General features: G+C 38.7%; 1 protein-coding gene across 1 annotated transcript in view; it reads right to left on the bottom strand.

The window, feature by feature from the left end:
- RNF180 (ring finger protein 180) overlaps nucleotides 1-11062 on the bottom strand; it is a 228374-nt gene that overhangs the window by 110409 nt on the left and 106903 nt on the right. The window lies entirely within an intron of this gene.

The following is an 11062-nucleotide window of genomic DNA, read 5'->3' on the forward strand; positions in this document are numbered from 1 at the left end:
AAACCATCATTCTCAGCAAACTATCACAAGAACATAAAACCAAACACTGCATGTTCTCACTCATAGGTGAGAATTGAACAATGAGATCACTTGGACACAGGAAGGGGAACGTCACACACCGGGCCTGTTGTGGGGTGGGGGGAGTGGGGAGGGATAGCATCAGGAGATATACCTAACGTAAATGACTAGTTAATGGGTGTAGCACACCAACATGGCACATGTATACATATGTAACAAACCTGCACGTTGTGCACATGTACCCTAGAATATAAAGTATAATAAATAAAATAAAATAATCATTTCTCTCTTGACATGGCCTTCTCTAAAGGAGACACACATGTACAAATCCCTCGTATTAAAAAACACCACCACCACCACCACCAACAATAACAACAGAAAAACCTGTCTCTGCAGGCTACATTTTCATCTAGCCATAGTCACTTCTTTCCTTTCCTTCAGAGTAGAGTTCCAGCTCACTTCTGTCTATTCTTTCGCACTACCCACTATTAAAATAAAATTGCTATAGCCAAAAATCTATGATCCAATTGCCATATCCAATACTCTATTTTTAGTTCTCATTGTACTCAATAATTCTGCAGCATTTAATGTTATTGGCCAAACTCTTAAAGTCACCCAGTTCAAGGATGCCACTTGAATAGAGTTTCCTTTTAGCTTCTAACTCTTTCTTTTTCTGGCTTTTCCCCTGGCAAACCATTAAATGTTGGTACGTTATAGGGTTCAGCCTTGAATCTTTTCATTTCTGACAGTATACATTCTCCCTGAGTAGTTTTATCTTTAATTACTACCGTTTCAACCACTACCTGTTAATCTAATGATTCAATCTCTAGCTTTGGCTGGGACCACTCTCCTAATCCCCCAAACCATTAGTCTATCTATTAGACATCCATCATACCAGGCATAGTAGCTTACACCTGCAATCCCAGCACTTTGGAAGGTCAAGGCAGGAAGGCAACTTGGGGCCAGGAGTTTGAGACCAGCCTAGGCAACACAGTGAGATCTCCATCTCTACAAAAATTTAAATAAATACATATCCATCTCTCTGTGGATTTGCCACATAGGAAAAGGCAGGCATAACATGTTCAAAGGTAAGTTAACTTTTCCTTTAAACATATACCTCATCCAAAATCTTAATTATGTTACCACAATCCAATTATTATCCATCTAAGAAGGGAATTTAGTAATAATTTTAGATTCTTCCATTATCATCTCTTTCTACATTTCACTAGTCATCAGTTTAGGTAAATTTTTCTTGCTTAACTTTTCTTATACTTTATGCCCTTTCTCTTTTGCCATTATTACCACCTTAGTTCAGCTCTCATAATCTCTTGTCTGGACTTAGCATTTCCTCCTCTCTCACAATTTGTACAATTCATGCTCTCTACTACTGCAAGACAGATCTTTTTAAAATGGAATCTGGAAGAGCTTGCTGTCTGTGTCTCTTGAGACTATTAAAAAATTCCACTCTTTCTCAGTCCAGAGAAACTGCCATCTAGTCTCTGGGAAAGGATTTACACATCAGGTAAATCAGTTTACAGGTAACTGACCAAATCATGATTACTAACTGGTGGATGAGATCATTATGTTAAAAGTGCAGGCCCTGCCATTGTCTTCCATTATCTTCTTCCTTCCTCTTTTTCACATAACATTTCGACACTCAGCAATCTCACATTTTTAAGCTGAGAGGTCAACTAGTTGGGTGATGGCAAGTTCTAAATTTGGCATTTATTTTCTTACTATAAAATGAACACATTATAGCAAATAATGAAACAATGAAATATAACACTTATAAAGGCAAAACAAACTGTCACAGATACTCTTGGTTGGATAAACCAATACTTTCCCCAGCCTTCTTCTTTATAAAAATATTCTCCATTATAGAATGCAGAAAGCCTAAATAGTTGTTTAAATAGTTGTTTACCTAAGCATTCTTCAGCTAGAGTTGGCCCAGCTTTGGCCAATGAGACCAAAGGAAAAGTATGCTCAAAGTTTCTGTGAGAGCTTTTGATTTCCTGATGAAAGGAGGAGCTGACACTATCCCTTTTCCCTTCCTTGAACATGATTTGTGCCTCGTATTTCCATCTGTGTCAGTCATCTTGCAAAATGAGGCAACATGCATGAGAACAGAAGGAATGGAGACACAAAATTAGTCTGTATCCCTGACTGCAGAAAGTACTACACTTATCATATAAGAAAAATAAACATCAACTTGCCAAGCCCCTGTCAGTCATGTTTTTGTTATTTACAGTTAAAATCACCATAACTACTTCTATCCCACCTGCCCAGCCCCTACCTTCCAGAGACAACCATCCTTGAGGCAACACTGGTAACTCCTCATACCTTTCCTTGGCTCACAGAAAACACAAAAGCATGCGCCCATAGTACACTGCTTATTTATTTTTCCCTTACCAACATACCATGAGGATCTCGATAAGTCAGCATATATTGATCAATCTTTTCCACTTGTTTTTAACTTAGATACACACACATTTAACATAAATGGGATGAGCTCATTCTTGCTTTTTATATTTCAGCATTTACTTCTTTCCATTTTGCTTGCCTTTCCCCTTCCCTACTGTCTTAGACTTGTTCCTCCTTCCACTCTCTGCTGTCTCTTTTTTTTTTTTTTTTGGAGACAGAGTCTCTGTCACCAGTCTGGAGTGCAGTGGCACGATCTCAGCTTACTGCAACCTCCGACTCCGCTCAAGCGATTCTCCTGCCTCAGCCTCTCGAGTAGCTGGGATTACAGGCATGCACCACCACTCCCAGCTAATTTTTATATTTTTCGTACAGACAGGGTTTCAACATGTTGGCCAGGATGGTCTTGATCTCCTGACTTTGTGATCTGCCCGCCTCGGCCTCCCAAAGTGCTGGGATTACAGGAGTGAGCCACTGCACCTGGCCACTATCTCACTTCTTATAGTGTTCCATCTTGTACCTTTTCATTTCCTCTGAGGTCTTTTACTATTCTACCCTATGTAAAATGTTCCACCTCTTCCTTTATGTCCCTACTATTCCTTTTACACCTCCTACAATAACTATATTGATTAGCTACATATATTCCCCTCTATTACAAGACCCTGTGGGAATGGACTGTGTTTTGTTTTTCCTTAATTCCTGGACATGGAGGGAATGGAAATTGGAATCAATTTTCTTTCCACAAAAAGTGAAGAGGAATTTTGAGGCAAGGGGAACAACATGGAGTGTGTGGAAGAGCACCTGTCAGTATGATTGGGTGAGAGCTTTTCTAAGAAGTAGTATGCAGTATTCCTTGGACAGCTAAGGTGGGTTAAACTGTAAAGTTGTGGGCTAAATCCAGTCTGCTGCCTGTTTTTGTAAATAAAATTTAACTGGAAAACAGCCATGCTCATTTGTGTATGTATTGGGGATGGCTGCTTTTGTGCTACTATGGCAGAGCTAAGTACAGATGCTTCTTGTCTTATGATAGGGCTAAATCCTGATACGTGTAAGTCAACAATATAAGTTGAAAAGGCATAAATCCTGATAAACCCACTATAAAGTTTAAGAATCATAAATGCAACCATTGTAAGTCAGAGACCATTGGTAGTTTGTGACAAAGACTGTATGGGTAACAAAGCCTACAGTAGACGTCATTACTTATCAGCTGGGAAGTTTCATCATGTTCCTGAATGCAGTGTAGTCCAGCTAACGTCCATGGCAGTCAGCAAATATTTATTGAATGGGCTAAGCATTATTCTAGGCCTTGGAGATTATTTCAATCTGCTTGGGCTGCCAAAACAAGATAGTATAGACTTAAGATAGGGTGACTTAAACAACAGAAATTTATTTCTCACAGTTCTGGAGTCTGAAGTCTGAGATCAGGGAGTCAGCATGGTCAGCTTCTGGTGAAGGCTCTCTTCTTGACTTGCAGATATCCACCTTCTGACTGTGTGTTCACGTGTGTGCTGGGGGGCAGTGGGGGATGGTGGTGTTATAAGAGTCATTAAAAAATTATTTTAGGCAGATAGAGAGGAAAGGGGGTCCTCGGGAAGTTTTTGTTTCTTTTAAAGAAGCTCAAGAAATGTTTCTTGTCTAGCAGGAAAGCCCTGGCTCTTAGAGTCGGCTGGCAAGCTTTGATGTGGCCATTAGAAACTGTGTCCACCCAAACATGGCGATTCCCACGGTCTTTCTCTTGCTCTTGCCCCAACATTTGCCTGGCAATATGGCCACCCCCACATATCCCCACATGTGCAGAATATCATGGACATGGAGCCCTGCATTTGCATATAAAAAGGCGTTAGGGTGGGAGGGCCAGGTTTTTGTTTTTGTTTTTGCAGGCTACATAAATGACACACCTGGTCAAACCAATACCCTGGGCCCTGTGGAAACCAAATACTTCCTCTTCCAGGATCCCAATATAAGCAGCCACTTCTCTGCTACACATGGGGTTTTCTCTTTGTTCAGATCTCCCCTCCGTCTGTCTCTGTACCAGGAGCTGTTTTCTTCTTCCTTGCCTATTAAACTTCATTCCTTAAAACCACTCCATGTGTTTCAGTGTCATTAATCCTACTGGCGTGAGGCCAAAGACCCTGATGTTCCCCCAGTCATCGGAGTTGTATCAATGACGGGGGGGTGGGGGGTGGCAAGAAAGAAAGGGGTAGAGGAGAGACTGCTCTTTCTTTAAATAAGACCACCCATCCTATTGGATTAGGACCCTAACTTCATTTAACCGTAAAAGCTCTATCTCCAAATATCACATTGGGGATTAGGGTTTAAGCACATGAATTCTGGGAAAATGTAATTCCATGCATAGCAAGAATACCCAAGGCACTAGGGATGCTACAGTGAACATGCTGAGCAAGTACGACCTATGAATTCTTCAAAAACGGAGAAAAACATGAAGAGAAGATATCTTCAACAACGTGAGTGCTAAATGGCAGAAGGAGGGTTATTAAGGCATGGATATCAAGGGCCTGAACCAGGTGCTTGTGTTGGTAATGTAAGACATTTTGAAAGTAAAATAATCAGGAGGTAATTTTCATTTGAGTGGAATAAGATACCTTGGTTTTATAATGAATAATTATGATATTTTTCCTTATAAGCCTTAAAATAATCGTATCCCCTGAGTTTGCATTATTTTGATTTGTATTCCCTCATTTATTTTTAAATTTTTTAATAAATCAAAGTTCTTAGTTTCTGATTTCTAGGTGGGTGAGAAATCCCGTTGAGCTATCACTGAGAGAGAACATGGCTCCATAACAAAATTCATTTTTCAGCCTCCCCAACAACAATCCTTATACTTGTCCACTGGTTCCAGATCCGTTAAATCCTCAGTCACAGGCATGTCATACATTACTTTAAAGAGTAAAGAGGTCATTTAGTCTTTTCTCTCCTTTACTAAATCTCCTAGGCCTCTTTTCCTGCTTTATTCTTTTCTCCTTTATTTCTTTGTGGGAAAAAAATAATACATATATATACACATATATACCAATGTGGTTTTTGTTCCCAGTTCTGGTTATCCATGACCCTTCTTCTCCATTCAGGCAGAAGCAGAAAATGCGCAAGGAATGGATGACACAGCAGTATGTAGATAACAAAGATATTAAATTATTAAATTTTTGGTCTTTGATTTTCAGAAACCCACGATTCTGAGCATAATAATAGATCTGGAAGGTCTTTTTCCTGTTCCTCTTTTCCCCATCCCCTTACGCTCAACACATAGTAGATAAAGAGTCTATGGGGTTGGGGCAAGATGCTGATGGATCTCTGGGAAGGTACTCTGCAACATATTTGCCTCAGCTTACAATTGGTGGGAGAATGACAGGATAGAACATTCCATAAGGTTTGGAGTTTTGTCAGCAGGGAAGCCCACTTCATCCCACTTCCAGAATACACTTTAAAGAGAAAGCAAGAATTTTCTCATGCTTAGGATGGTAGGGGAGCAGCAGAGGATGTCACTGATTTAGTACTGAGTAGATAGTAAATATCTTTTAGTAGAATGAAGAAAGTACAGTGACCTGGAGGGCTATAGCTCAGAAAGCATCAGCCAAGCCAAATATTCATCCTTGCCAACATACTGGCACTCGAAGGCACTAGAATCTTGGGACCCAGACCCAGGGAGAAAAGAGAGAAAAAGGCCCTGCATTTATTAAGATTTAGTGTCTACCTCCTCACAGAAACTGGCCTTAACATAGAAATTAATTAATTCAACAAGTACCCATTATATCCACTGTATTATGTACAAATAACTTTTAACTAAAGGTAACAAAAAGTACATTTTCTAAATATATGACTTTGTGGACTGTCATTCATTCTTAAATTATTTCCTTTCTTCTCTTTTCATTATATCGTTTAACCTCTTCACACACAAACTTGAAGGATGCCTACTTTTCTCTAAATCTTATTCTACTACATATTTCATATGCCTGACACAAAGTACACATTATGTCATTGGAAAAGTTTAGACATTAAGGTTATCAGAAAATACTTGATTGCTCCGGTCTGAACTCAGATCACGTAGGACTTTAATCGTTGAACAAACGAACCCTTGATAGCTGCTGCTATCAGTGATTAAGAGATAGCATATGGAAGTTACTTTAAATATACAGACATGTATGTAACGGAATTCTTTCAATTTCTAATTCTTAAATGTAAATTTTTATAAATGTCATTGTAGTGTCAAAAGAATTTGTAATTCTAGTCTCAGAATATGGCTTCAAACGTGCATTTATACACATTCCAAATTTGACAGTTTTGGATTTCTAACATATGCTAACATCCATATCAGTCATCCAACCATATATTTTAATCAACTAGAACAGTTTTTATACAGTCCACAAATTCTTTGGTCAATATGGAGGACCATGCCAATGCAGGAAGTATTTCTCCAGTGCTAATTAGATTAAAATGCTAGATAAAAGGTTTAAAACCCTGATGTGTATGGTAGAGATACAGAGTGGGAGTCAAAATTCTACACTCTATGTATAGCAGCAAGCTAGAAAGGCTGTTTTGGTCTGAGGAATACAGTACAGAAGAAGCCAGCCACTCTGGACAAAGGATGGAAAGAGAGTCACCAGGAGGACTAGCACTCCAAATCTGCGCTATTTGTGGCTGTGAGGCTGAATTAGCACTTCTCAAGGAGCTTGGAAACTCTGAACAGAGAAAATAACCTTAAAACAAGTCTTTTATTGGTAAAAGCCATAAGATCACAGCAAAATCAAACACAAAACTGGCCCCACAGAGTTGCTTCCATAATTCAGAACATCCAAGACATACAGAAACAACACCCACTAAAGATAAACTCACGATTATAAGTTAAAAGCATTCCAGAAAATCAACTGCCAGTGAACAAGTATAAGCAGACGAATAAATAGAAGAATTCACTTTTGAAGACTACATATAACTGAGAAATATATAAGGAACTATTAAAAATGAGTGTGTTTTCCATAATGGTTGAACTAGTTTACAATCCCACCAACAGTGTAAAAGTGTTCCTATTGCTCCACATCCTCTCCAGCACCTGTTGTTTCCTGACTTTTGAATGATTGCCATTCTAACTGGTGTGAGATGGTATCTCATTGTGGTTTTGATTTGCATTTCTCTGATGGCCAGTGATGATGAGCATTTTTTCATGTGTCTGTTGGCTGTATGAATGTCTTCTTTTGAGAAATGTCTGTTCATATCCTTTGCCCACTTTTTGATGGGGTTGTTTGTTTTTTTCTTGTAAATTTGTTTCAGTTCTTTGTAGATTCTGGATATTAGCCCTTTGTCAGATGAGTAGATTGCAAACATTTTCTCCCATTCTGTAGGTTGCCTGTTCACTCTGATAGTAGTTTCTTTTGCTGTGCAGAAGCTCTTTAGTTTAATCATATCCCATTTGTCAATTTTGGCTTTTGCTGCCGTTGCTTTTGGTGTTTTAGACATGTAGTCCTTGCCCATGCCTATGTCCTGAATGGTACCACCTAGGTTTTCTTCTAGGGTTTTTATGGTATTAGGTCTAACATTTAAGTCTCTAATCCATCTTGAATTAATTTTCGTATAAGGAGTAAGGAAAGGATCCAGTTTCAGCTTTCTACTTATGGCTAGCCAATTTTCCCAGCACCATTTATTAAATAGGGAGTCCTTTCCCCATTTCTTGTTTCTCTCAGGTTTGTCAAAGATCAGATGGCTGTAGATATGTGGTATTATTTCTGAGGACACTGTTCTGTTCCATTGGTCTATATCTCTGTTTTGGTACCAGCACCATGCTGTTTTGGTTACTGTAGCCTTGTAGTATAGTTTGAAGTCAGGTAGCATGATGCCTCCAGCTTTGTTCTTTTGACTTAGGATTGTCTTGGCAATGCGGGGTCTTTTTTGGTTCCATATGAACTTTAAAGCCGTTTTTTCCAATTCTGTGAAGAAACTCATTGGTAGCTTGATGGGGATGGCAAACAGTGTGGCGATTCCTCAAGGATCTAGATCTAGATGTACCATATGACCCAGCCATCCCACTACTGGGTATATACCCAAAGGATTATAAATCATGCTGCTATAAAGACACATGCACACGTATGTTTACTGCGGCACTATTCACAATAGCAAAGACTTGGAATCAACCCAAATGTCCATCTGTGACAGACTGGATTAAGAAAATGTGGCACATATACACCATGGAATATTATGCAGCCATAAAAAAGGATGAGTTTGCGTCCTTTGTAGGGACATGGATGCAGCTGGAAACCATCATTCTTAGCAAACTATCACAAGAACAGAAAACCAAACACCGCATGTTCTCACTCATAGGTGGGAACTGAACAATGACATCACTTGGACTCGGGAAGGGGAACATCACACATCGGGGCCTATCATGGGGGGGGGACGGGGGAGGGATTGCATTGGGAGTTATACCTGATATAAATGATGAATTGCTGGGTGCTGACGAGTTGATGGGTGCAGCACACCAACATGGCACAAATATACATATGTAACAAACCTGCACGTTATGCACATGTACCCTAGAACTTAAAGTATAATAATAAAAAAAAATAAAAATAAAAATAAAAATGAGTGTGTTGAGATTTCAAAAAGAGAAATATAGTCAATAAGGCAAGAATAGGACATAATAAAAAAGACAAAGTGAATTTGAAAAAAAGTACCCAAATGGAGATTTTACATATGAAAAGCTGGGTTAAAGAAGACAAAATTAGTACACTGGAAAACTAAAAAAAAGTATGTAATGATTAACCGTTAAGATTCTCAGTTAATTTTAGAGAGACAAGGTAGATACTCCTTGAAACCTCCCAAGAATGGTATAGGGCTATAAATAATTTTTAAAACATCATCCAATTCAGCACTAAAATCAGGGTTTCTCTGAAAATCTCTTTCATGTAATGCTCTGTGCAATTTCCTACTAATTAAACTATACTGAACTCTTTTAGATAGGCAGTTCTCAACTCTAGTGTCAAATCTGTGGGAACAATTCCAATTTTTTTTTTTCTGGCCACCTTATATTAAAGTCATTTAACTGCTCTCTGATTATGACTCTTTTGAAACCTTCACCATTCCTTTCAAATTCTTCCTGAATCTACAATTTGTTTGTCTCTAGTGGCTTCTCACATTTAAAAAATAAATACAAAAAATAAAATAAAATTTTCTTAGTCTTATGCCTTTTCTTTCAGTGACCTCCCTCTTTCTTCTTCCGGTCACAGCCAGACTTATCAAATGAATTGTCTATACTTTTTTTCTTAGTTTTCTTACTTCTTCAAACATTCTTCAACCCACTTTCTGCTGTCACTAGAGCCAACAGATATTTTTCACTTTTTATCTTTCTTGACCTCTTTTTCAAATATCTTGAAGTAGGTGTTTTTTTTTTTTTTTTCATTTTTATGACACAACATTCTTTTCTCCTAACTCCTTGCTCATTCTTCAAATATGTCTTTGTTTATCCTTCCATAAAGTTGGAGTTCCTTAATGCTTGGTCTTAAGCTGCCTTCTCTTTTTTTTCTCTTCTTTTTTAAGTGAAAGCAAGTTTATTAAGTAAGTAAAGGAATAAAATAATGGCTATTTCACAGGCAGAGCAGTCCTGAGGGCTGCTGGTTGGCAATTTTTATGGTTATTTCTTGATTATATGTTAAACAAGGGGTGGATTATTCATGAGTTTTCCAGGAAAAGGGTGGGCAATTTCTCCCAGAACTGAGGGTTCCTCCCCTTTTTAGACCATATAGAGTAACTTCCTGACATTGTCTTGGCATCTGTCAAGTGTCATGGCGCTGGCGTCTTTTAGCATGCTAATATATTATAATTAGTGTATAATGAGGAGTGAGGACAACCTGAGGTCACTTTCATTACCATCTTGGTTTTGGTGGGTTTTGGCTGGCTTCTTTACCCTAGGCAATGGACCGACAGCTTCTGTCAATATTTGTATACAGTGAACTTCAGATTTAGTACTCCAGCCTTGACCTTTTTTTTGACCTCCAAAACTAGACATTTAAGTGTCTTTTGGATATTTTCATTGTGATGTCTTAAAGGCACCTCAATTCAATACACCCATACTGAATTCACAATCTTCTCTCCATAACCAAACTACCTTTTTTTTTTAACACTTTATGTTCTAGGGTACATGTGCACAACATGCAGGTTTCTTACATATGTATACATGTGCCATGTTGGAGTGCTGCACCCATTAACTCGTCATTTACATTAGGTATATCTCCTAATGCTATCCCTCCCCACTCCCCCCACCCCACAACAGGCCCTGGTGTGTGATGTTTCCCTTACTGTGTCCAAGTGCTCTCACTGTTCAATTCCCACCTATGAGTGGGAACATGTGGTGTTTGGTTTTCTGTTCTTGCAATAGCTTGCTGAGAATGATGGTTTCCAGCTGCATCCGTGTCCCTACAAAGGACACGAACTCATCCTTTCTGATGGCTGCATAGTATTCCATGGTGTATATGTGCCACATTTTCTTAATCCAGTCTGTCATTGATGGACATTTGGGTTGGTTCCAAGTCTTTGCAATGGTGAATAGTGCTGCAATAAACTTACGTGTGCATGTGTCTTTATAGCAGCATGATTTATAATTCTTTGGGTATATCCCCAGTAATGG

The sequence above is a fragment of the Colobus angolensis genome, unplaced genomic scaffold (genome assembly GCF_000951035.1).
Source record: "Colobus angolensis palliatus isolate OR3802 unplaced genomic scaffold, Cang.pa_1.0 Scaffold84, whole genome shotgun sequence".
NCBI lineage: Eukaryota > Metazoa > Chordata > Mammalia > Primates > Cercopithecidae > Colobus > Colobus angolensis.